Source organism: Salvelinus alpinus, chromosome 1 (assembly GCF_045679555.1).
Source record: "Salvelinus alpinus chromosome 1, SLU_Salpinus.1, whole genome shotgun sequence".
NCBI classification, from domain to species: domain Eukaryota; kingdom Metazoa; phylum Chordata; class Actinopteri; order Salmoniformes; family Salmonidae; genus Salvelinus; species Salvelinus alpinus.
This window is the reverse complement of record NC_092086.1, coordinates 46,776,456-46,783,308: the sequence shown is the minus strand read 5'-3', so window position 1 is coordinate 46,783,308 and position 6,853 is coordinate 46,776,456.

The following is a 6,853-nucleotide window of genomic DNA, read 5'->3' as shown; positions in this document are numbered from 1 at the left end:
TTTCCATTGAGTGCCCTAGCTACATAAGCTAGGCAGACATAAGTAGCATGACACAAACTGAGAGTGAGAAAGAGACATAGAGAGATTGTTTGAAATTTGGATAGGTTATGCTTTCAAGCTAATAGATGGTGGGTACGTGTCTCCTCACAGAGATTTGTTCTACATCAAAAACATAATGCTTTCAGACAGATTCAGCACCATACATCTGGTGGACAGCTCCCCTACAACCATACTATAAACCTTGACAGTCTTGGGGGGCTTGGGTGGCTTCTGAACACATAACAATGTTGATTGCATTTGAGTGTGTGATGTTATATCATCTCAAATCTTCATTTGCTAAACTAGATACCCAAATAAAGTGGTATCGAAAGAGTTTTGATCTGATGAATTTATTAACATACTGTATTTTCTTGATTGTAAAGGTTCTCGAGTCATACCCAATTACATGAATTAGAAATGACCGGATACAATTTAAACAATTTACAGCCATGCATTATGTTATCCCTGAGAAGATTCATAGCATCCAGGGGTGAAGTCATCCTGTAATTCTTGCTGATGCATGTGCTTAAAGATAATACATTTGCTATAAACGGGTGTCACTTAGCCAAATGATGCTATAAATATGCCATAGCTGTTCAAATCCAAGCAGAGCGGCAAGAGATATTAAAATCATATTTCATCTACTCAACTTTCAGAGTAAAAAACATGACATCTTATAGACACTCAGTTGAAGATAACTCACACCTCATAATGTATCTGCTGTGTACATACAGGACATCTTCATCCAGTCATTTACATTCCCCTTTATTATGTGAAATTTCATTCAAATCGTACCATGAATTTACACCATGAATTTATGATGTTGTATTGGACTATATTCCCTCTTCACTGTACAGTATGGTTAGGCGTATTCCACTGGGGATGAACACAACCCAAGGCAGGTGTCTCCTCAATGTGGGAGGCATACAGTGGAAAAACCATGCATGCAATCTGATAGTCGCAATCCTTTACTTGTCTCAACTCATACTGTAAAAGAGGAAGTTTCTTGACAAAAGGCCTTGTAAATCTGACATTGTCTTGCATTGGAGTAGACACCAGTCATTTGACATGTCACTGACTGTCAACCAACGACCCAGAGCACGGAAAAAAGAGTGTGGAGAGTGACGCAAATAAGGCATCATTACCATGTGGGCAAAAGGAAGTGTGTCACTGAGTAATGTAAGTCTCTAGTAAGAACTGCTGAGAGTTTTGACAGGATTATTACAACAATGTCATGCATTGGTTCCTCAAATAACACCGCAAATTCCTTTACATTGCAGTTATTACAATAACAATCTGAATCAGTCAGCATTTGTGCTTCAAAGAGCTGTCATTCTACAAAAATATGATATCCGTAACATGTGCAAGATACCTGAAGTATGCATACACTGTCTTACTGCAGATATACATTATTCAAGGCATATCTTTATTTTACAGTACACCTTCTTTATACAAGGGAAGTACTTAATGAATCCAAAAACCTCAGTACCTTGGCAAGTCCTAACACAATGAAGGGATATTGAAAAAAAATGGAGCTTGTACCAACACTACTATTGCCACTCAACATTCTGTAGACCAAAGACTCAGGAATTTCAAGATCTACCCTGGATCATGACCTTGCATCTGAAAAGGCCTTTGACAGTGCAAAAGGCAGGACCTATCAATGCTATAATGCTCACATATGGTTTCATTTTTCCCCTTCCTTCAAATCCCCTAGGCCTCTGCCAGGGAATCTGCTGCCCTGAGGCAATTAGAGTAGCTGTCAATGCAACAAACCGAGAGGCTGATGCCATTCATTGGGAAAGGGGGTAGGAGCAGTTGCAGGGAGGAATACAGAACCTCCTCTACACCAACACTTTTAAAGCATCAGCAGCAGGACCTTGCTTGCAATATACAGTTTTCTTGTGTGCATTGGGTCCACAAATGAAGCATATAAGTGAGAAGTCCCTTTCTTAATTTGTATAGATAAGGTTGAAAGAAAACACACTCTCCCTAAAGACAGCAACATTTTTGCTACTCATTACCTTGAATATTAACGAGCTGTTCGGATGTGATTATACTGTATGATGTGGAGATTAGAAAATTCGGAGGAATTTTATTTTCTCTCTTTCCTCCCTTTGAGTTGTCCATGAATTTTTTACGTTTTCAGGAAATCATTTGCAGATGACCCACGAAGAGGGTCGTGTGTTGTGTTGATAGATACAGTATAGCTAACTCAGAAACCCCAAATCAATTATTGCATATGCACAGGTACAAACAGAGAAATAGGAATGTAAAACAGACAATCAGTAAACATCAAAGGTTACCCGGTGAGTGTTTATTCTGCCAGGCTAATTATCCTCTTCTTGAGTCTTAATCAACAAACATGTTATTTCAAGCTGTTAGAGTAACACACTAGTGACTCGGGGAGGGCGTATTTGTCTGACTCCTGCTCTCAATGTCAGGTTGGCTCGTACGAGGCTAGCTCAGACATAGCTTTCTTGAGCAATTCCCATTGTCAGCTTCAATTATGCTATTGTGGATTAACATTAAATGCTAGCTAAGATTGTCTAAAATGAAGCTTGATTCCAGATTAGTGTCAGAAACTGCATTTCAGCATGGTAACATAGCAACACCATGGATGCTTACATGTTTTCTCTATCTGTTCAATATGACACTCTTGGCTCTGTGACTTTAGCTGTATGCTGTTGATTACAAATGTCAACCAACACTTCACATCATGGCATGCAAACTATACATATTCACACCAGTAATCTCCACTGTATTTCACTGATCATATTTTTTTTATTGCTCCTTGCTTAGTTTCCAACTTCAATCAATTGTAAAACATGTGTGATCAAGAGATATTTAATTACTGTTAAAAGGGTAATAGCCTCCATCCCAACTGACTGTTCCTCAGTTCAAAATTCATTCATTTTTCAGCCTCAGTAATTGCGTCCTGATTATGTATACAGCTATGGAGTCCCACAACCATCTATTGTAACCATAACCCACTATAATATTATGCTCTATGATCTTTTATTTAGTACTGAACTTTTCCCCTAGGAATAGAAAAGTAACAATGACTGCAGATAGCACCTTGCACCAAGGGGTGGAGGTAAACAGATAGAAGAAGGAAAACAAAGGCTGTGTCGGCTGAGCAATATCAGGAGAACCTTCTCCTCTCCTCCCATGTGAGGTGTCATAGTTAGGATGAGGCTCATTTGGTTTGACCACATATTAACACCCACATCTGGATGTAAACCGGGTGTAAACATGGTTGTTGCAACGTTTACTATTGTTCTTCATTTGGTAGGCCAGTCGGTAAAGATCAGTCTTAAGGGATGCTTTAAATGTCCCAACAGTTTGAGAAGCCCTGAAATGTACAGGAATGGTTTTCTGAAGGCCTGGAGTGAGAAAGGAAAAGGACTTGTCCTCGTTCACGGTCAGAATACAACCTTGTCCACCTTGGGAGATGGTTTCACCAGATTACAATTTGTCCCAAAGTGTTCACACCTGGCCATTGTGATTGGATCTTACTGGACGTGAACACAGATCCTATCATTGGACGCCTTTTAATAACAGGCGTAAACAGAGCAAAGGGTCCTGATTACATACGTATATGTTTACAGCAACTTGAAAAAGTCCCAGCATTAATCCCATAGAGATGATTTTGTCTCAAATCAAATTGCAACAAAAAACATTAACAATGCAAACTTAGATTATGGGTTATGATAGGTTAGGACAATTGTACAGTACTTGTAAATTGTGAGTATAGGTACAATGAGTATAACAAAAAATGACCATTGAACAACAGGAAATACAGATTCTGCCTGTAAAATACAGATTGTGCCTCTAATCCAATGTATTCACAGTGTTGATGGGAGAGAACTATAATGGGTTCCATACCTTGTGATAAATTCAGGAAAATATGCTGTATCTTTATTTCAATGAGTCTCGACAAATGCTCAAGCGTTTGGGCTATTTGTTCCCCCTTTCCACAGGTATAAAGGATTATCGGCGAGCTCCGCACAGAGAACTGGTTTGTTTGTTACAGTAAGATAATGTTGGGTTGGTATATGGAAAGAGGCTGGACCAGGTGTTGGATCATTTCAGCATTATTAGTTCATTTAAGCTTCATGTGATGGCCGTGAGATGTGTTCATAAAGTCTTGCATGTCTCATTGCTGGTGAAGAAATTATCTTTGGCTAGTCTTATTTCTAGTCTAAAGATACATGGACCGATTTATCTTCAAAATAGGTAACAAATAAATAAGTCTAACAACCACAATCAAACCACATGCTACACCCCCCCTGTACGCACACACACACACACACACACACACACACACACACACACACACACACACACACACACACACACACACACACACACACACACACACACACACACACACACACACACACACACACACACACACACACACACACACACACACACACACACACACACACACACACAGTCCCGTACGTCACTGTCCCAAAGTACCTAAAGTCCCAGGAACCTACCTGAACTCAAACCACAGTGAGAGTGAGTCCATCCTTTTCAAGGAGGTCAATATGAAGAGAATTTAGCCAATGATATATCATCCCTCATCCACCTGAACATTTCTCAGCTGTCATTACCATCCAGACTCAATAACGTTGAGGGATTGTCCTGACCAAGGTCATACCTCTCAGTCACTATGTCCTAGTCGCTTCCAGCTTATCTCACGGCCATCACATGAAGCTTAAATGAACTAATAATGCTGAAATGATCCAACACCTGGTCCAGCCTCTTTCCATATACCAACCCAACATTATCTTACTGTAACAAACAAACCAGTTCTCTGTGCGGAGCTCGCCGATAATCCTTTATACCTGTGGAAAGGGGGAACAAATAGCCCAATTGCTTGAGCATTTGTCGAGACTCATTGAAACCTTAATGTCTTAATTAACTCAACATTGAGAAATAGCTGTAATATCTAATCACTAAAAGGCTGAGGTGAAGATGAAGTCACATTTAATAGGCTACCTCATTATAAGTTATTAGGCCTGGCTCCATTATTGTCTTATGATGATGGTGGCCGCCACTTTCTATCCTTTAATAACGCAGCACAAATTGGCATGGTGTGTTATGCTTTGTTTATAATGACCTCTGTATGACAGCTCTTCATTTTCACAGGTAAAGCATAGGTGACCTTTGTAAGACTTTAGTTGGCAAATTATATCTTTGAAGATTTATTGCATGTAATGTTCACGGTAGATGAGCTTTATACAAGACAAACTCATGAAGGACAAGCCCACTCCTTATAAAGGACAGAATAAAGGACAGAATTTTGTTTTACGTAGTATGAAAAGTTGCCTCTCGCATGTTCAATAAGCAGAATACGAAGAAAATGATTGAGGAGGTTAGCCATACAGTGTCTTGGTAACCTGGAAAGTGTTAACAATATATTGACTCAAATGAAATTGATTAATGACAACAATTATTGTTTTCATTTACATTTACATTTAAGTCATTTAGCAGACGCTCTTATCCAGAGCGACTTACAAATTGGTGCATTCACCTTATGATATCCAGTTTTCCATAATCAAAATGATAAAATTACATTCAGGTTCTGGGCAAAAAAAATATATTTAAATCTTTATTAGCTATCAGTCAAACAATTGTTAAGGAACGGTGTACAGGTATGCATAGGCCCTAAGCTAGTTTTCATGCCTTCCTCCCTTCCTGATGACCCTCACAGCAAACATATCTGCATAGAAGTGGTGCTGATGCGGTCCAAGTTTAGAATGGGGTTAACTAACTAAAATTCCCTTACTCAAGATATTTTAACGGTGAAGGATGGTAGAAACGTTTAGGCTTGTTATGGTATTCTTGTTTCACATATTTGTGTGTCAGTTGCTAGGAAACTAAAAGGATAGTGAATGAAAGAAACGGTAAGTAAGATACATACAGTATTTGATCCCAGAAATAATTTCTGTGGTATTATGTTGTATTTTCTGTTCATATGGTAACAATGTTATTTTGAAAATGAACAGTACACTTTGGAAAGGAAGGGAATACAAGGGTTAAAAAGTCATGTAAACAAGGTTCTATTGTGCTACTTTCTACATAGTTTTTCTTTGCTCCTTGCCTGAAGCCTCCCTCTCTGGATGACGCTGTCCATGGTGCTGAACCTACAGTTTGACTTGCAAACCATGCCTAAAGTGTTGTAGCCAGTAATGGTTTCCTTTTTCCTTCTTAAAAAATGCTGTCTAAGTGACACAAAATATATTTTGCCAGTGAATGTATTTCCTGTATTTGCTGTAAATTATTTGAACTGTGATTTTGTCACACCTGTTGAAATCCAGTGAAGACATTGGAGCTGATGGGCGATGAATGATCCTAGTTGATGGCATCATACATCCTGCCTCAATCAATGTGTCTCGCCCTATCTCTCTAGTCAACATTCCTCAATGCCACATTAACTCTCCAAGTGTTAAACCCATTTGCACCAAGGCCAGTGATACATGTATTGTCAAAAACAGGCAACACTTGCAGTCATCTGAACTACTGCGAGGATTACTAGTACATGGCAAAGAGCATCTAAACAATATTTCAATATTCCAAAAATGTTGATTCTCTACCAATATTTGTATTAATATTGACTACCAATAAGCATGTGAAGGCAATGATCAGTCCAGTACTTTGCACCAAAATTCACCAGGTTTACTATAAACATAATCATCTAACATAATGTTTCACAGTTATGCCAGTGGTACTGTAACACGTTGAAGTGGTTTGTTTTGACAGCTAACAGTCCAGATGAATCTATAAAGACACTCCAGAC